The sequence below is a fragment of the Rhamphochromis sp. 'chilingali' genome (assembly GCF_963969265.1).
Source record: "Rhamphochromis sp. 'chilingali' genome assembly, chromosome: 12".
NCBI lineage: Eukaryota > Metazoa > Chordata > Actinopteri > Cichliformes > Cichlidae > Rhamphochromis > Rhamphochromis sp. 'chilingali'.
Genome location: NC_137939.1, coordinates 27,232,713 through 27,253,754, shown reverse-complemented (window position 1 = coordinate 27,253,754; position 21,042 = coordinate 27,232,713). Strand labels below are relative to the sequence as shown.

The 21,042-nt window shown below is 40.0% G+C and overlaps 1 pseudogene across 1 annotated transcript; it reads left to right on the top strand.

Annotated features, from left to right (window-relative positions):
- Positions 1 to 282: 282 nt before the first annotated feature.
- Positions 283 to 20,729, top strand: LOC308407320 (deoxynucleoside triphosphate triphosphohydrolase SAMHD1-like; annotated as a pseudogene). The gene is made up of 18 exons: positions 283 to 288; positions 472 to 599; positions 6,832 to 6,901; positions 10,635 to 10,795; positions 11,310 to 11,887; positions 12,571 to 12,659; positions 13,894 to 14,043; positions 14,122 to 14,222; positions 14,385 to 14,499; positions 14,588 to 14,679; positions 14,776 to 14,897; positions 15,307 to 15,311; positions 15,378 to 15,518; positions 17,038 to 17,064; positions 17,142 to 17,216; positions 17,346 to 17,450; positions 17,563 to 17,712; positions 20,607 to 20,729. The product of its transcript is annotated as a deoxynucleoside triphosphate triphosphohydrolase SAMHD1-like (transcript).
- Positions 20,730 to 21,042: the final 313 nt, after the last annotated feature.

Sequence of the window (21,042 nt, the reverse complement as noted above, 5' to 3'; positions counted from 1 at the left end):
TTCATCATCATTGTTTATTACAGGCCGATATCTGACTAAGAATCTAAAACTGCAAATCCATTTGGTCCAGATGTGTACATTTGTAACTCATGTACCTGTGTTTTTCTTTTTGTAACTGGCTGTGCTGATTTGTTGTTTCTCTTGCTTCCAAAAAGTCAATGATTCTTTAAAAAAATACATTTATTAATAATGTAAATTGCCTGCAACTATCATAGACGTCTACATGACATCCAAAAACATTACCCATTCCAAAGTTCAAATGTTGAACATCTGGCGCCCGCAATGCAGGTATTTCACTGGTAGAGTAAGTTTTCTTGACTTCTATCAGATTAGTGTAAATTTCCTTCTGTGCCCAGACAGAGTCAAATGCACTAGGTAGACATATTCAAATGTATTTTGGACTTTGCTAAATATCCTGGGCACCACCCAGTTTCTGTTGCAGCTGTTCATTAAATCTCTTCAATCTTGCAGCTTCCCTTTATGATGGGTCGTTACAAATGGTTTGTTAAGGTGCTGTCAGTGGGTGCAGAGTGCAAGGGTGAGGACCCAAACGCAGGACACAAGGAGACAACTTCAGCAAAACGTGAGTCTTTAATATGGTTATGAACAGAAAGCCCCCCCCCCCCCACACACACACACACACACACCAAAACAAACCTAAAAACAACACTGTCACGGTCTGGCTGGCAGACCGTGGGGATGTGTGGGGAAGGAGGACCCAGGCGCGGTACTCTGTGTATAAACAGTGCGTTTATTTACAGTGATGGAAACAATAACAGTAAATCCCCGTGCTCTCCCGTGACTCCCGTGTCGTGTCTTCCCAAAAAGTCCGTGCTCCGTGTTCTCCACTGCCGTGTGTCCACACACACCCCGTGCCTGCTGCCCTCCGATGTTCCACGCTCCTCCTGACGGGAAAATGACAGAGGCAGCCGTCAAGACACTTAATTCCAGTAGGCATACACTCAGACTTTAGCTAAGCAGAAGACTAACATGGAGTCTCATGGAATGATCCCGCGTCGGTGGGAGCTCCAAGACTCTCCTAAGTAGCTCCCCCGACGAGCCCTGATCAGCGGCAGGTGTGTGGCTTCGGGTGTGGCCAGTCCTTCCGCAGGGCCACACCCCTCAGGCCTGCAGGTGGCTGAGCTCCATCCTCCAAGCATCCCCGCAGACATAAACACACACACTCACATCTACAATCATGGAGGAGAGCAGCAGCAATACCAAAATACATATAATAATAATAATAATAATAATATAATACATGACTGCTCAGGGATCCTGGGTCGCCCAGTCCCAGGACCCTGACAAACACAGGGCCATACTCAACGTGTCATTTGTGAATAACCAAGGTTGTTTCTCATGTGTGCTTTAATCAGAACCACAATTTTTTCCTAACCAGGTTGTGTTCAGTGCCTAAACCAAAAATAGGTTCACGGTTCTTTATTTGCCATTTGTTCATAAACCAGCAGTCTAATCACATTGGAATTCTTGTGCAGAGCTCTCAGTCATAGTAAGCATGTTAGAAAAAAACAGACAAAAATAAACAAGACAATACAATTGGTTCTGCTCTTGCTCTTGACGAAGGCGGTCGCACTTTTCTCCTCTCCTCCTCCTCTCCCTTAGCTTCCCTGCTTAGCCTCTTGTGTCCCTGTCTAGTCTCGTGTTTTTTGTATTACTTTTCCCTGGAACACTCTCTCACAGTCTGTTCTCTAAAACCTAATTATGGATTTGATCAACTGGTCTCTGAATGCGATTGACACCCCCTTCTCAATGAGAAGTTTAGGCTTGGGTGAGCCTGAGTGCTGAAGATATCTACATATTCGGAACCATGGTAACAGGGTTCTTGCTGATCGGAGCTGGCTTGGCCCTGACTTATCGAAGAATTAAGAAAGCGGAACCGGCTGTTCAAACCCCCACAAGGCTGCCCGCTAGAATTGAAGATAAGATAAGATAAGATAAGATAACTCTTTATTGTCATTGCACAGTCATACATAGTACAGTAGTACAATGAAATTGGAAAAACTGTCCTACGTCGGCACTACATATAACACAACACGACACGATATGACACATCACAACGTAACAAACAACACAACATAGTATATTAACTTAGTATAAAAAAGAAGAATAAGTGTATGTGTATTGCACACTGTTATTATTGCACATTAATTATTATTGCACCTTGTTATAAATATAAATATTATTGTTATCGTTTTAAACATTGTTACCTCCCCCTAAAAAGTCCAGGGAGGTATCCAGTCAGGTCAGCTATTTACATTGATCAGGGCTATTGCCCTGTTGTAAAAGCTGTCCTTGAGTCTATTTGTTCGGGACCTCAGCAGCCTGAACCTCCTGCCAGACGGCAGCAGCTTAAACACCCGGTGTCCTGGGTGTGTGCAGTCCCGTAGGATGCTGCGTGCCCTCTTGAGACAGCGAGTGCTGTACAGGTCCTTCAGGGAGGGAAGAGGATGTCCAATGATTTTTTGGGCCATGTTGATGACCCTCTGGAGTGCCTTTCTGTGTGCTGTGGTGCAGCTGGAGAACCACACACCGATGCAATATGTCAGCACACTTTCAATGGAGCAGCGGTAGAAGACGGTCAGCAGCTCCTTCTTCAGGTCCATTTTTCTGAGGATTCTCAGAAAGTGGAGACGCTGTTGGGCCTTCTTTAAGACCGCAGAGGTGTTAGAGCTCCATTGGAGGTCTGTGTCTATGTGCACACCCAGAAACTTGAAACTGGAGACCCTTTCCACGCACTCCCCGTTGATGCTGACAGGCTGCAGCTCGGACTTCCTCCTTCTGAAGTCAACTACCAGTTCTTTTGTTTTGGTGGTATTGAGGTCCAGGTTGTTGTCTGCACACCAATCTGACAGCCTCTGAACTTCAGCTCTGTATGCAGTCTCATCTCCCCCTGAGATGAGCCCCACCACAGTGGTATCATCTGCAAACTTGATGACTGTGTTGTCTGGGTGGGAACTAACACAGTCATGTGTGTACAGAGTGTACAGTAGGGGACTCAGTACACAGCCTTGTGGAGAGCCGGTGTTGAGGCTGAGGGCTGAGGAAAGATGAGGCCCCACTCTAACTCTCTGTACACGGTCTGAGAGGAAGTCTCTGATCCAGCGGCAGGTGGTGGAAGGAAGTCCAATTTCCAGCAGTTTATCTATTAGTCTGTCCGGGAGTATCGTATTGAAAGCAGAGCTAAAGTCAACAAAGAGCAGCCTGGCGTAACGGCCCTGCACTTCCAGGTGAGAGATGGTGGTGTGGAGCGTTGTAGCAATGGCATCTTCAGTTGATCTGTTAGCTCTGTATGCAAACTGGAGCGGGTCGAGTGTGGGTGGCAGGCAGGACATGATGTGACGTCGGACCAGTTTCTCAAAGCACTTCATTATAACAGGTGTTAGAGCAACTGGTCGGTAGTCGTTGAGGCTGCTAATGTTAGTACGCTTTGGCAGTGGGACAATTGTGGCTGACTTTAGGCACGGCGGGATGCAGGACTGGGACAGTGAAGTGTTGAAGATCTTAGTGAAGACCCCAGCCAGCTGGTCTGCACACTCTTTTAGGACCTTTGCGGTTACCCCATCTGGTCCGGTGGCCTTCCTGGGGTTCACTGCCCTCAGTGTGCGCCTCACCTCATATTCCTGCACTATGAGGCTTGGGCTGCTGCTGTCCGATGTTTTTGCTGCTGCTGCCTCTGGTCCCTTCACCTCAAAGCGTGCGAAGAAGTGGTTCAGCTCCTCTGCAAGCTCCGCGTTACCCTCAGTCAACGTGGTATTGCCAGGTTTGTAGTTGGTTAAGTGCTGAACTCCCTGCCATACCTGTCGTGAGTTGTTGGTGGTGAAGTGGTCTTCGATCCTTCTCTTGTACGCTGCCTTGGCCTCTCTGATGCCTCTTTTCAACTGAGATCTGGCTGCACTGTACTGCATACCATCACCGGATCTAAAAGCGGCGTCACGTTGCTTCAGCAGGACCTGGACCTCTTTAGTCATCCAGGGTTTCTGGTTGGAATACACCCGGAGACGTTTGTCCACAGTGACACTGTTGACACAGAAGTTAATATATGAGAGCACTGATGTTGTGTGCTCTTCAAGGTCCTGATGTTCGAACACGCTCCAGTCCGTGTTTTCAAAACAGTCCTGCAGCTGATGTGATGCACCTTCTGGCCAGGTTTTCACAGTTTTTGTGACTGGGGGGGCTCTTCTCCTAATGGGAGTGTATGCAGGGATCAACAGCATGGACATGTGGTCTGACAAACCTAGATGTGGTAGAGGGGTTGCTCTGTAGCCTTTTTGGATGTTGCTGTAGGCTTTATCCAATGTGTTTTTCCCCCTCAATAGCCGAAATGATGGGAAGAGGCGTGAGTTTCTCAAAATGGGCTCATTGAGTGCAGCACGGATAAGATCTTGGAAAGGCTTACGGCTGCCGTGAATACTCAGAATAAGATCTCTGAGTGCAGACTGGATTACATTTTGGAAGGGCTCGCTCGGAATAACATCTCTGAGCGCAAATTGGATGACATCTTGGGGAGCTCACTGTGGTCGTGAGTTCTCAGAATCGGCTCTTTGAGCACAAGAATGACAACATCACAGAGCGCAAGTTTGCTAACATCATGGCGAAGCTCACGGCTCTCCAACGGGAGATTTTGAGACACCAGTGTCAGAATAGCTTTGAAATTCATATGAGTTGTTCGCACTAAAGTAAAAAACCACCATCACTTCATGCGGATACCCCTTTGGCGCCAGCTGCGGTCTCTAGGCTGGAGCTGAACAACAACACCCTGATACAGACTGTGCTTAGACTGTTCTTCCCTTTATATGCAAGGCCACCTGGGTTGGCTGGGAGACTGTTTACTTAGCCTGGCAGGGCGAAGGACACTGTCTCAGCTGAACTCTGGACACATACACACACACACGCACACAGACATATATACACATGCAGACATACACTCATCCCCCCCCCCCCTCCAAACGCCTTTGACGCTTATTCCCTTCCGATGCTGACGGTGGATCAAGGAGACCAGCGCACAGGCTGCAGGCCCGGATGTGCTGTCTAATTCGGCTGTCTCTCATCCTTTACCCACCCCTGTTGTTTGTCATGTGTTTCTTTGGTGTATTAAGAGTTTTTTTTCATGTGCTATGTGCAGAGGTGTTTTTTTTCTGTTCTCAAACTGATCTCCCTGTTGGAGCTCAGTCTGGGCCTGTCTTCCCCATGTAATGTTTTTGTGTAATGTATGTATGGTCGGAGGGTAAGATGGCGCCGCCATTGCGTGCAATAGGTCAGCAGCCTTATGAAATTTCCCCTCGTGGGACTAATAAAGGTATAAAGGTATATCAAATCAATACTAATACAAATTATAAATTATACACCCTTTACATGAGGGGTGGTGGTATATACACAATTATATTGCAGATGTTGCATGCTGAGTTGAATCAACACAACTTATTCATATTCATTAAGACTGTGCATTTTGTGTTGATAAAATGTGATTTAAACATATTTAGATGAAGTAAGTTAAGCTCTTGGAAAATTTTAATCATTCACAATTTTGTCACTTTATCCCAACACTATTCAATAACTTTTACCCCAATATTACTTGGTCACTTAAATACTACATGTTGTCTTCATGTTAACATAAAACATAAATATTTAATAGATTTACAACAACTTCTTGGATTTAAACCCAGGACTTCCTTGCTGTGAGGCAACAGTTGGAACCACCACGCAACCAAGCTGTCAATTCAGGCCTAACAAAAGGTGGAAAGCTACGATTGTCCTTGACAGGTTAAACCACAATAAATAGCAATAGCAATAGGTGTGTGTATAGTTGTCTGCCTCTTATAACCCCAGTGATTTTTATGTGGTTTGAAATCTCGTGTGATCTTGTGAATTTCAAGAGTTCTGGCAACTAACCACTCTTACTAAATAGAAGAACAAATTAAGTTGTTGAATTTCATACAGATCCTACATGATTTAATTATGTTCACCGGAGAAACATGAAATTTTTTGTGCAAATTACAAGTTAGGCTTTTGTAAATGTAACAACCACACAATTTACTTTTTTGAGTGTAGTGTGGGGTTATTATTGCACATTGTTCAGTGGTTTACATGAGTGATAATGCTGTCTGCTCTGCTGTGTCTTAGGTTGTCTGTGCAGTTCTTGTGTCTGAGCAGAAACGAGCTGTATGGAACGAGACCCTTATAATTCCCTCTGCTCTTTTCCAGTAGCACCGTGTGTACATAGAGATCATGGATGGAAGTTTTGTCCCTTTGATGCTCTCCTCAGTCTTTATGACTCTTTGCAGAGCCTTCCGTTCTGGTCGCGTGATGTTGCTATACTAAACAGTGATCCCTGCAGTGAGGATGCTCTCTATCAGTCCTCTGAAGTCCTGGGTGAGAGGGCAATGGTTCAGGCCGGCTTTCCTGAGCAGGCTAATGAAATAGAGCCTTTGCTGGGCTTTTTTCACTGTGGTTATGGTGCTAAGAGTCCAGCTTAGGTCTGATGTTACCTGCAAGTAGTTTTGTACTTGTGGGATGAACACAGGCATTACAAGACAATGCCACATTATTGCATGTCACATGAGAACACACTGTTATAATTAGGGTTAGGGTTTGTTGTTAGGCACAATTGCAAGAAAACAAATCTTTATAAACTACTTGTCATAACAGATTATCAGTACTGATTCTTTTCCCCTTTGTTACCCAGAACACAACACCACTGTTGATAATGGTTCTTCGGCGAAGTAAGTATCTATTAATAAACCAAGTTGCATTTTCCACCAGTTTGTCAAGTTTTTTTTTTGTTATGCATTCTTCTTGGCTTTTACTCTTTAGAAAATGTCCTGATAAAAAGGTTGAAAACAACATTACTAAGAACCCACGCTTCTACATTGAAGAACACAAGGTGAGACACTTTGTATTTTCAAATCTTTTGTTTTCCGAGTGAGAGACAAGACTTTCCAATAGGATAGGCAGATTCTTATTAGCTGTGATTTTTTGACCTGCCATAATTACAATATGTTGACTTCTTTGAGGCTTGTAACCAGTGTTGTCAAGTTACTTGAAAAAAGTAATTGGTAACTAATTACTGATTTGTTCTCCAAAAAAGTAATCCCTTTACTTTACTGATTAATTATTTTTAAAAGTCATTAGTTACTTAGTTACTGAATAGGTAATAAAACAATAGACCTTTCAGCCCAATTCTATTTTTTCCTGCATAATGCATCATATAAAATGTAATCAGCCAGGTCCATAAATAAGAAGTAGGAGGCACATTTGACAACTGTTGTAATTCCTACACCGTTCACCTGATTTGGATGTAAATACCCTCAAATAAAAGCTTTCTGCAGTTAAAGCACATCTTGTTCGTTTCATTTGGAATCCATTGTGGTGGTGTATAGAGCCAAAAATGTTAGAATTGTGTCAATGTCCCAATATTTATGAACCTGACTGTAAAAGTCTCTATTATTATTTTATTATTTTTAATGTTTTAATTCATAAATGTGATCTAACAAAGGTAAAGGGAAAAAATTAACTATGTTTGCTGTTCATATGGCTTGTAATTGGGATGAAGCAAACATCTGTTTAGTAATTTAACATAAAATTGTTTGATAGTGTTAATTTGGAAAGCCAAAACTCTAGCGGGTCCACCAGACCCATGAACACTGGCTGAGTAACAAAAATATGAACACCACACAAGGGTTAACTTTATCCATCAAGCAAAAATTAAATTATATGCCACAGCCTTTGACTTGAAGAAATTTGTTTAACATTTAAACCTATTTTCTGCATATTCCAGCATATAAAATAAAATAAATTAAAATAATTTGTTGTGTTAACACTCACGCTTTCAAATAGATGTAAGTAAAACACAGCAGAAAATAAATAAAATCAAAGACTCAGCTGCACTAAGTCCTATCGCTCTTAAATCTATTTTCACCTATTTAGCAGGAATGGAGTGAGTGGAGGTTTGCCCATTGCTGTAGCGGTCATATCAGCAGGGGAATCCGGGGATTTCTCTGTGAATTTCACATTCCCGTGGCAGCATGCTCGGTGCTTGCTCAAAAGTTTAGGGGGGGGGGTTTTCGCTGTAAAAAGAAGTTTTCTTCCCACGCAGTGAACACTGCACGCTAATGTTTTTGTCACTTTTTCTGGAATCAAACTCAAAGTAAGGTCAGTACTTCCACGCTGGTCATACTCTCTCCCGCACTCGATATATTATCCATTGTTGATCTGCACATGTCGTTACCACGAATGTCGCACGCGCTTAAGTCATTGTCATGAGACACTCTGGCAAACAAAATCACTTTTTGGTAACGCAATAAGGCAGCATGCTTATGGGAAAGTAACAGTAATCCAATTACTTTTTTTGCAATAGTAATCCCTTACTTTACTCGTTACTTGAAAAAAGTAATCAGATTACAGTAACGCGTTACTAAACGCGTTACCTTCAGTTACTGCTGGTGAGTCAGAAACAGTTCTAGGTTTGTGACATTTTAAAACTGACCTCAAAGTTGGCTACAGCAAAAATAAGAATCATTATTATTGTAGATAAGGATATGAACATTGTGGATGTTCATATCTGCCTCTGCTCAGTTCAGCTAAGTTCCCCTGCTGCTCTTTACAGCAGGCCACCTGCACGAGTCTCCACACATTGCTTTCACACACTAGACTTCACAGCTCCGTATTCCTGACATATATGCGCTGTGTGGGCAGTGGAGACATGTCTTTGCTCATTGGCAAGATCAACAGTATACACACTCACAGTGGTGCTCTGTTAATATTAAGTCAGCCTGAATTCACATTTTAAAGAAAAAGACCTTTGTTTTTTGTGTTGTTTTTTTATTCAGGATACTTCAGATGCTATAATCATATGCTCACCTTAAATGTGAAAGAAGCGGCCATATAGATTGTTATCTTTAGTCCCTGCCAGTATGATCACTTTTTTTTAAACAACAACAAAAGAGATTTTCTAAAGGCTTGCAATGAGTGCGGGGTACCTAAAATATCATCTTTTGCTGAATATTTCTTTTTTATATTGGGTAGGGGCAAGCTAATCCAGTGGTTAATATTCTGTTTACAATGAGTTCCCACAAGTCAGATTTGTAAGACAGTAAAAAGTCAAAAAAAAATATACACAACATCAGAAATGAACTCCACTGTCTCACAATTTTAATTGCAAAAAATTCAAATAATACAAAAAATCTGAGTCAATAAAGATCAAATAACTTTCCTTAAATCATCTTCTTGTATTCTGAGTAAAATAGTGTCCAAATCAAGGATGAACATGAGTCACTGACAGTAAGAGAAACAGTCACATAAAGTACTCAGTCGTGTATGATTCTTTAGGGAATTCCCTGACCAACATTATTATATAATGTGTCTTCTATCGCATGCCCTGTCTTCAGGATTGACTTTCTGTAAAGTGCAATGTTTTAATAATATTATTGAAACTGTTCTAAGAATTATCACCTGCACTTCTATCAAAACAATGAATTGTTTTTCTATGTTCCAGATGTGATTATTATTAGTCTACTGAAAAAAGCTCTCTTTGACTTTCACCAATAATGAAAAATTATATAAAAAGGTTCTTAAATATAATCAAGCTTTTTTCACCACAAAGAGTGGATTCAGTGATATTTGTATCATATCACACTGAGATTCAAACTTGTCCGAGGCTTTGATTAGATGCACCAATAGTATTAATTCCAAAATCCTAGATGACTTTATTTTATTCAGAAAACTTGACCTAGGACCTTGACCTTGAAGTCACTAAGATTTGAACATCTCGAAGATTATTAGTAAATGCACCTCTGCTATCAATTTCAAAATCCTACATCACCTCATTCTTAAGTTATTACATTCACAAACTCAGGTGTCCACATGCTCACGCAATGGGGTTACAATAGGACCCCATCAACAATTTACAGCCAAGGGGTAAAAAAGAAAGAAGAAAACTGAAAACTACACTGGAAGTTTCAGGTCAAGCAATAGTCTGTGGGAAAGCCCAAGTATAAACAAAAGACTTTAAGTGGAACAAGACAGGTTATTATAAAAGGTAAAAATGTAACCAGAGAAGACTAGTGTCAGGGAGCGGATGTGTGCAGGCAGGAGTGGACCCAAACGCAGGACTAACCACACACAGGGATACACTCAAAATAAGGTTTTATCTCACAAAGAAACACAGGGAGAACACGGGGAAGCGCACATAACACTGGGGGAGACTAAAGGGAGAGGGAGATAAATACACAAAGGTAATGAGAGAAGTGGAAGCACAAGGAAACACAGCTGAAAATGCTGACACCAGAGAGAGAGAGAGAGAGAGAGAGAGAGAGAGAGAGAGAGAGAGAGAGAGAGAGAGAGAGACTCAAAACACTGTTTGAGAGACCCAGGATCCTGACAAATTTATTTATCTTTCATGAAATGAAATCTTGCCCATGTGTCTCTGACGGTGCCATACAGGCAAGTTACTAGAAAATTTAACTGAGCATCAGCCACTATGGTTGTTTACCACTGTACCAAATTAATTGTGAAAAAAAAACAAAACAAAAAACACCCCCCAAAGCCTGCTACTTGACATTGTGCTAGTCGGACATAGTTTGTCTAATTCTTTTGTTGTCTTGTTTTTCTTCACAAAGGTGTTTAATGATCCCATCCATGGTCACATGGCATTACACCCAGTTCTTGTCAAAATTATAGACACTCCTGAGTTCCAGAGACTACGAAACATCAGGCAACTTGGGGGGATTTATAATGTTTATCCAGGAGCATCTCACAACCGCTTTGAACACTCAATTGGGTATGTCCACTGGTTTTCATACATGAACACCTATTTGTAATAAAAATCCAAAAGAAAGGACAGACTGGGTTATATACTTCACACAAAAAAATGACCGGAGCACTTTTTTAATCAAAGTACAGTATCAAGTCATTAAAAACTCTAGGATATTGATCTGGTTAGTTAAGTGGCAGAGAGGGCTCTTGATCAGTTGAAGTTGCTTTCATATTCATTACATTAACAACAGGCACAATAAAGGGGCAAGGATGACAACCATCAAAAGAGGAATCGATTTACACAACGAGGCAACTGACATTTGTTTTCCTCCCTTTTTCATTAGTTGCATTGGTTAGGGTCAGTGTTCCACTCCATATCAGTATATACACCCAGCATGATTTTTTTTTCCTGTTGCGATCTGATGTGTTTCATTGTTCTCTAATTGTTTTGGTTTGTTGTTTTGTTTTGGGGTTTGTTTGTTTTTTTGCAGTGTAGTAATGTACTAACTGAAAACAGTTTCCTCTATTTTGCAATAAAGAGTGGCACATTTAGCAGGTGAGCTTGCAAAAGCTCTGAAGATGAAGCAGGAGAAGCAGATCGAGCAGTTGGAGGAGTTGAAGAAGTTGAACCTGTTGATAAAGTTGATGCCTGAGGAGTTGAAGAAGTTGATAAAGTTGATAAAGTTGACGCCTGAGGAGATGAAGAAGTTGCACAACTTAAAGACTGAGGATTCTGAGGAGTTGAATTTGAAGCCTCAGGATTTGAAGAAGTTCAACGAGTTCAAGGAGTTGAAGTATGAGGATTTGGAGATGTTGGAGAAGTTGAAGAGGTTGGAGAAATTTGACGATAACGAGTTGGAGGAGTTGGAAACTTATAATACTGAGAAGTTAATAGAGTTTGAGAAGAAGACATCTGAGGAGTTGGACGAGTTTAAAAAGCATCATCTTGAGGAGTTTAAGAAGTTGAACAAGTTTAAGAAGTTGAGGCCAGAGAATGTGAAGAAGTTTAAGAAGTTGATGAAATTTAAGCCTAATGAGTTGGAGAAGATGAAGAAATCGCTCATCAGTGACCGAGATGTCCTCTGTGTGGAGATTGCCGGTCTTTGTCATGACTTAGGTAAGTAATACAAGCATTTTGTATATCACAAATATTATATTGCAGATGGCCATCATAGGGTGTGATTAAACATGAAAATAAAATTAAACTATCCCCATGTCAAGTACTATGTTGACCTTGACCACTGATGTGGCTAAAACTAACACATTCTTAAATGAAAGCAGAAAATAAAACCCATGTGTTTCACAGGATGAACATTTAATAGAATGAATTAAGATATACACTATACCAGCGGTCTCCAACCTATTTTGCGCCACGGACCGGTTTATGCCTGACAATATTTTCACGGACTGGCCTTTAATGTGTCGCGGATAAATACAACAAAATAAAACTAGTACCGGTACCGAAAAAAAGAAGATTTATTCATAACACACGTGAAAAGACCCAGGAAAACAGAGTTAAGGATCAAAACGATAACAAAATAACGCTGAAAACCAATAAAAACCCTGAAAACCATACATTTCACACCTGAGCCTCAACTCTCGCGGCCCAGTACCAAACGACTCACGGACTGGTACCAGTCCGAGGCCCGGGGGTTGGGGACCGCTGCACTATACTGTTTACTGCACTGTATTCACGTCTATGGAAGTGCCTGTCTATACTAGTCAATGTGCAATGCCAGATAAGAAGGTATAGAAAATAACCCCATTGTTCATATCATATGTTTATTTTGTCATATAAAGGACATGGGCCCTATTCTCATTTTTATGATGGGATGTTTATGGAAGCAATCAGAGACAAAAAAGACAAAGAATTCGATGGGAAATGGGAGGTAAGAGTTTGAAATAATAATGGAAACACATATACAACTTAAAAGAATAAATAAATTAAACCACAGTAATCAATTATCTGAGATTTAGAGGTAACTGGTTCTAAACTTTGCAGTAGTCTTTACCACTTAAGAAGGTAAGAACCACTTACTTATGGTTCTTAGTTTCTGTAATAATTTTGGAGTTTTGAGTTTAGCTTTTCCCTGCTACTCAGTGTTTAAGGTTTAGATTTTTAGTTATTTGAATTGTATGGAGTTGATTAAATATGGAGAGAAATATGCCTCAAAAGTGTTGCAATACATACAATATGATCCACAATCCACACATAAATCTGAAGCAGTACATCTAAATCTACATAAATACTGATAATATACCAGAAAAATAGAAGGCAGGAGGATCAACCAGCAGTACTCTACTGCACCATCCAAGATGTACTTTCAGTGGCAGGGGAGCAATATGAGAACAGCACCACCAAGGCTGGAGACAGAGCAATACAGGAAGAGCATATGGGATAAGGATGCAACACATAACAACAATGTCAGTGGCTACTGGATCTAAGGGCAGATCACAGCAACCTCCATGAACAGGCCCCAGTAACCATCACAGTAGCAGACATCCAAGAAAGGGTCTCCAGTATGAAGAGTTGGACAGCACCAGACCCCAACATGGTTCATGCCTACTGGCTGAAGAAGCTGACTGCACTCCATGAGCATCTGGCAGCACAAATGAACAGGCTGCTATTGGATGAAGCACACCCAGAATCACTAACTGAAGGCCAGTTAGTCCTGATCCCCAAGGACCCGCAGAAGGAAACAGTCCCATCAAACTACATGCCAATAACGTACCTCAGTACCAAAAGGAAGCTCCTACCAGGCATCGTAACAGTTAAAATGAACAGGCACGTGGCTCAATACATGAGCAGGGCACAGAAATGAATTGACAGGAATACCAGAGGAGCAAAACACCAGCTACTGGTGGTGTATCACTTTGAATTCTATAGCACATTGGCTTTATAAAGCAAAGTGGGACAGTTTTTTAAATGTAAAAAAAAAAAGAAGAAATATTATAATTAATATATATATATATATATATATATATATATATATATATATATATATATATATATATATATATATATATATATATATATATATATATATATATATTTGCATGCTTGTTTTGTTTTTTTCACTTTAATCTGCTCCCACTAAAACACCCACCTGTGTATTCTTGCAGCATGAGGATGCCTCTATTGAAATGTTTAATCACCTACTGGAGAACACAGACGGTCTGAAGGACATGATGAGGGAGTATGGAATGAAAATAGAAGGCGACGATAAAACTGACCTGGAGTTCATTGAGGAACTGATCAGAGGACCTCCGAAGGTCAGTTGGGTGAATTAAGTATTGTCTTTGCTCCAGAACTCAGTGTCTAATGTTTCTCATCTGGCTTTGTCTCCACAGTGGTCGTACAAAGGTCGAAAGGAGGAAAAATCCTTTCTCTATGAAATTGTGTCAAACAAGGAAACTGGGATTGATGTTGACAAGTTTGACTACTTTGCCAGGTGAAGCTTACTTCACAAAAGAAAAATCCTGTTTTTGATGCAATATGCAAAAGTACTTTGTACTGTTTTCTGTATACAGATAGTTAGATTTACTATCTGAAGCAGACTTGGTGGGGTTTTTGGTGGGGGCAATGTTTCAATGTTTCCTCTCTCCCATCTCAGGGACTGCCAACAGCTGGGGATTCCGAACAGCTTTGACCATCAGCGCTTCATCATGCTTGCCAGGGTGTGTGATGTGGAGGAGGATGGACGGAAACACATTTGCTCTAGAGACAAAGTATTGACCTCTGTTTTTTTTTTTTAATCAATTTTTTAAAAGAAATTATTTTACCTGACTGGCAATGACTAAACTTTGCTGTTAACAGGAAATAGAAAGTCTTTATGACATATTCCACACAAGGCTCTCTATCCACAGAAGAGCCTGCAAGCACAAGATAAAAATGGCTGTAGAAATGATGTAAGTACCTACAGTTCCATTTTTAATACTACCCAAAATTTAGCTTTATATGCAGTTGTGCCCCTGAAGTCATATGTTTGGTAATTATATATCCAGGATCAGAGATGCCTTCTTACTAGTAGATGACCACCCAGACTTCAAAATTAAAAGTTCAAAAGGGGAGTGGCTTTCTCTCTCCGAAGCTAAAGGTGACATGGAAGCATACATAAAGCTGACAGGTAGCGTCTTTAATCTGTGTGGATAAATTATAAATTGTCTTTGCATGCACTTTTTTTTTTTTAACTGTAACAGTTTTTCTTTTTCTCATTCAGTTTATTTCAGATAAACCATCTTCAAATACAGATACAAATTGTTAAAGATTATGGACAACACAAACAGAACTATGTGCCTTTTGACTGACACTATTGAATTAATTTGACTGCATATTTATTTAAACTAGTCTTATCTGCAGTGGATCTTTACTATGTTCATTATATTTAATAATGTTGCTATAATCATCCAGTTAGGGGTTTTTTGTGATACAAATTTATGTAAAAAAAAAAAAATTTGTAAGACCCTACTGATGACTTTGTGAGCTGTTTCGTGTTTGAACTTACTTATCTTCCAATTTATCTGTTTACTCTGTAGATCATGTGATTGAAAAAATGTGCCACCCCAATCAGAATCAGAATCAGAAACTTTATTGTCATTGTCATGAGAACAACAAGGAGGAAAAGAAGGAATCTTCCTCCACGGACAAAGAGGAAGAAAAGAAGAAGAAGGAAAAATTGATGAAGGCAACAAAGATTCTACAGAGGGTCATGAAACGGGACCTGTACCGCTGTGTGGGTCAAGCCAGGGTATGCAGTTTTTATGTGCCTGTATTACAAGTGCATATTTCAATCACAAGAATAACCATTATAAATATATCCAAATCCCCAAGTCAAAGGTGATAACTACAGGCTTTATTTCCATGGGCTGTGTGTTCTTTTTTTTAATGCATCTCCATGAGACAAATTTGGCTGTGTAATGTGTCATATTTATGTTGCTGTTTCTGATGTCAGGCTTCTCCTAGTTTTCTGATGAGATACTTAGGGTTTACTGGAAAATCCATGAATACAAAGAGAGTGAAGTTTACAGAATCATTTACATTTCGACAAAAGGCCAGAGTGCACAGAAATTGCTGCTTACAACAAAAAAGCCATGTGCATGCAAGACAGTCTAAATCATCATCAGAGGATGAAGCAGTGTTGCTTGCTCTCAGACATGTCTGGGCTTGTTCCGTGCAGTCTTGTAATCTTTGATGATTCATCAACAAAACCTACAATATTATTTTCCTTAGTTGAAACTGGGAAAGCATGAGTTGAAGGGAAAAACTAATAAGTTCATCATAACCAAGCTGCTACTAGGGAAAAAAAACAAAAAACAAAATCAGTTGTCAAGGTAAGCTGTGTCGCAGGGAGCATGAGGACCCATGTAGGACTCCTAACACAACATTATGAATGAAAAGAGGCAGCTTTATTGCTGGATACGTAGAGCACAAGCTAAATACAAAATTCGGAAATTAGAAACTAAAACTTGGAACAGGGAGTGATGAGGGAACCGAGGAGCACGGAAGAAACACACAGCGACATGACAATGGGCAGAGGGAAACAGAGGGCTTAAATACACAAAGGATAATGAGGGAAAGAGACACAGGAGGGTAACACAGCTGGGACTAATCAGACACAATGGCGGGGAAGAAACAAAACTGAATACACTAAACACGCATGAGACTGTCAAGTAAAACAGGAAACAAAAGACACACACTAAGACACGGGCTGACTGAACATATATAACAGAGGGCACAAGAGACATGACTGGGAAACAGCTGAAACAAACACAGAGGCAGAACTAAACATGCATGAGAGACATGACAGACTACACATGAGACATGGACACAGGGAAGACAGGTGAACAGAACCAAAAATATTATTAAATCAAAGAATATTAATTAATCAAAACATAAACACTGGGTCACAGACCCAATACCATGAGATCAGCCTTAGAGGTTGATGATAGCATATGGTGTGTGCTATTCTGACACTGCCTTATCACACGGCCCTCTGGGAACAAGGAAGGCATACAATACTATTTTCCAAGAGTCATTGTCCATGTATGCACTAAAACACGAAGCTGTAAATCAATATTTAAAAAAAGTTTTGGAACAGTTCAAATTTGGTGTATTACAAAAATTCTGTTTGAAATAGAAATAGAGAAATTGAGTACAAAATAGATTCTCTTTAAAAATGTAGTTTCATGTAATTGTGCTTTCTGTGTGCTTTCTGCACTGAATAAATCCTTTTTTCTCTCTCCCTTTCCACTGCTTCTCAATTAAAGAAAAAAGAAGGAACAGAAAACTGGAAGGTAAGAAAGAGAACGGCTTATAAAAGAAGATCAACAAAATAATAATAATAACACACGTTCTCAACTCCATCCTTCAGGAATTCAAGAAAAATTTGAGAGAAGAACTGTGTAAACAGTTTCCTTATAGTGAGGGAAAAGATTTTGACGTTATTGTGAGTTTTATTAATCCATCAAACATTTCTTAAAATGTTCAATTTTTTAAAAATATGTGTCCAACCTGCACTGGGCAATTATTTGCATATGAATATAAACACAGGTTTCGCTGTAACATTTCATTTTAGGACATCCCTTTTGACTATGGGATGAAAAAAATGGACCCTCTAGAAAAAGCATATTTCTATCGCAAGAATAACCCAGATAAAGGAGAACTAATCCCCAAATCAAAGGTGAGAACTACATCCTTTATTTTCATGAGCTGTGTGTTCTTTTTTTAGGTATCTCCATAAGACAACTTTGGCTGTGTATTATGTGATTTTATGTTGCTGTCTCTGATGTCAGGTGTCCAAGCTTCTCCTAGATTGTTTTTCTGATGAGATGTTTCGGGTTTACTGGAAGAACAATGAAACCCTACAAGGGGAAGAGAGAGAAGAGAAAGAAAAAAAAGTCAAAGAATTCTTCAAAAGGTGGTGCAAGGACAATAACCTTGAGGTACTACTTTATTCTATTTTATTGCGTTGATTAGCATTGTTGTAGAAAATCCACCTAGCAAAGAAAATGAGCAGGACATCAGTTATAGACAAGATAGTCTTTATATGAGAGTTCAAAAAAAGGGTGTACCACACAAAAAACTGCCCAACATCCGAGCAAAATATATAATGGCAAACTTTTCTTTTTCTAGCTAAACATGAGCGCCATCTCAACTGCAAAGGATTCTGGGAAATTCTGTCTTCTAATGATAATATGCATAGTGCTCTTTCTTGGAAGAAAATAAAATCCGTAATTAACAGCTCTCAATAAATCAGTTGCTGGCAATATACAAAATAACTGAAAACATGCTGTTATCAAATCAAATAGACTGCAGTTGTTACAACAGGTATTACTATATAATAAGCGAAATGATGCAAGTGCAAGCAGGAAGGCTGCAGTTAAAAACTGTCGATCTTGTCAGAGCCCTGAAATCAGATTACACTTCATAACTCTGGGACTAATAAACTTTATTTATAAATACAGATTGTAGAAGAGAGATGATGACGATTACACCAACACCAGCGCTACTAGTCAAGCAACTCCAGGAAATGACCAGCCAATCTGAACATGTGAAAGATTCAGATATCAAGTTTTTCTGTGACTGTAGGGACTGTAGGGATTTTTTATATTTTTAATATGGACGGTTAGAATCAATAAATGTAGTTTGGGTATTTTAAATGTTTAAATGTTAAATTTACTTAAATCTTAACTATATGATTGAGACTAGATATGAAATGTAATCAGAATATTAAAAATTGAATGACTTTTAATCAGGTTTTTGTGAGTGATACAAACTGATACAAACTACTTCCTTCAAAATGTATTAACATGAAATAAGCTCTTGATAAACTAAAATTAATCATCTGTTTTACTGTTTCGACCACATATTGCACATTTTCACTAGAATCAAACTAAATAGATTAATACTGATTTCAATACATGCAGTTTTGGATACTGTTGTTAATTACTCATTGTGTGAAAATTTTTTATTTATCATGTCAATGCTAAATTAAAATCTACAAAAGTTAGAGTCTTTCAACTGTTTTCTTGTTCCAATTTGTTTACTGCTAATTTCTGTTAAATTCAAAATAAAGCTCTTTTTCGCTTGTGTTTTGTGTCACTGTGAAGTTACAGCTCTTTCAACACAACATTTATCACATTGTCCATCCGTGGGGGGCAGCTGCCTGAAAAAGGTAAACAGAAGCCAGAATGCGAAACCTCAGCTGTCTCAGAATTCTCAGTTTTGTCATTCTCAATTTTTAAACTATATCATATAGCTAAACAATGCATTACAAAGTAACAAATTAACACGTTACAAAGTTACATGTAACCCATTACATTTTTTCAGTATTGCAGTGTCACGCTACTGTACTAAATTCAGTAATTACATTAGTTTTAATTCTGGTAACTGAGTAACCTTAGTAACACAAGTATCTGAACAACAAGTGGATATAAAGGAATAAACCTCAGACAAACATGCTTTTTCTTCATGTGTACTTGTGCTACAATCAGCTGATTTCAGTTTGTGTGTGGGAGAAAGAAAATGCTGGAGAAGTCTACAGCAGCAATATGAATTTTGTTTTTATTGCACAACTTTTATAATCCCTCTTGAGCTATACAACCCTTTATGAGTGATTTTTTTTTTTAAACTTGAATATACATACAAATGTACTGTTAGCCAGGACATGGTTTCCATCATGAATTTTATTAAACACCTTAGGCATATGTTATATTTTTGTTGTTTTTCCCCCTGTGCTTTTTATTATTTTTATTTCCATGGGGGCCTTTATATACAGTGTCTCACAAAAGTTAGTACACCCCTCACATTTTTGTAAATATGTTGTTATATCCTTTCATTGGACACTATTGAAGATATGACACTTTGATACAATGCAAAGTAGTCAGTGTACAGCTTGTATAACAGTGTTATTTGCTTTCCCCTCAAAATGACTCAACATACAGCCATTAATGTCTAAACCGCTGGCAACAAAAGTGAGAACACGTAAAAATGTCCAAACTGTCCCCAAAATGTCAATATTTTGTCTGAGCAGCATTATTTTCCAACACTGCCTTAACTCTGTTGGGCATGGAGTTCACTAGAGCTTCACAGGGTGCCAATGGAATCCTCTTTCACTCCTCCATGATGACATCATGGAGTTGGTGGTTGTTAGAGACCTTGCACTCCTCCACCTTCCATTTGAGGATGCCCCACAGACGCTCAATAGGGTTTAAGTCTAGAGACATGCTTGGCTAGTCAAGTACCTTTAGCTTAGACTTAGACTTAGTTCCTCCTGCGCCGCATGGCGCATTGGGCGGCAAGGGATCGCCAACGAGCTCGGTTTGCAGCCACACCTTCAGCCTCATCCCATGAAAGATCGACCGCTTTCAGGTCCTCAATGAATGACCGTCTCCATGTCTGTTTTGGTTGTCCACGGCTCTGTGAACCCTTGGCGGGTCTCCACGACATGGCTGTCTTGGTAATCGTTCTGGGTGTTGGCAAAGAACGTGACCGGCAAAACGGAATCATCGCTCCAATACCATGTCCGCTAGCGGTCGTGAGGCAGTGCGCTGAAGTACCTCCTTGTTGGTAACATGATCTCGATACGAAATCTTGAGGATCCATTGGAGGCCGCGCTGTTGGAAAACATTCAGTCGTCGGATGATTGTTGCCGTTGACTTCCATGTTTCACTCGCATAGATAGCCATCGGTACAACTATCGTATTGAACAAACGGACTTTAGATGATATCGAGATGGTGGTCAATCTCCAAACTCAAGTTGTGCATGGCCGATGCTGCCTTTCCAAGCCAACAGACGATGTCCTTGTCTGAGCCACCGTGTTATCACACTGCCCAGATACATGAACTGATTGACTTCATCAAGCGGGCAGTGGCCGACGAGTACCGGAGTATTCGCTCTGGCATAACTGATCCGTATGACTTTGCTTTGGGCAGCGCTAATCCGCAGTCCAAACTTTGACGCTTCATTTTCCAGTATGGCGGTCAAATCGCAATTGGAGCGTTGAGTAGATCCAAGCAGCGCAATGTCATCTGTGAAATCAAGATCTGCAATTCGTCATCTGTCATTTCCTTGGACTCCGTGCTCGCCATCTCGCAGGACATGTCACATGATGAAATCCACAGCTAGCACAAAAAAGGAATGGCGAAATAACGCAGCCTTGTTGGACTCCCGTCTTGATCTCAAACAAGTCCGAAATCCCACTATCTGTACGGACACAACAGCTTGACTCGTGGTAGATGTTTCTCAGGAGGCTAATGAACATCTCTGGTAT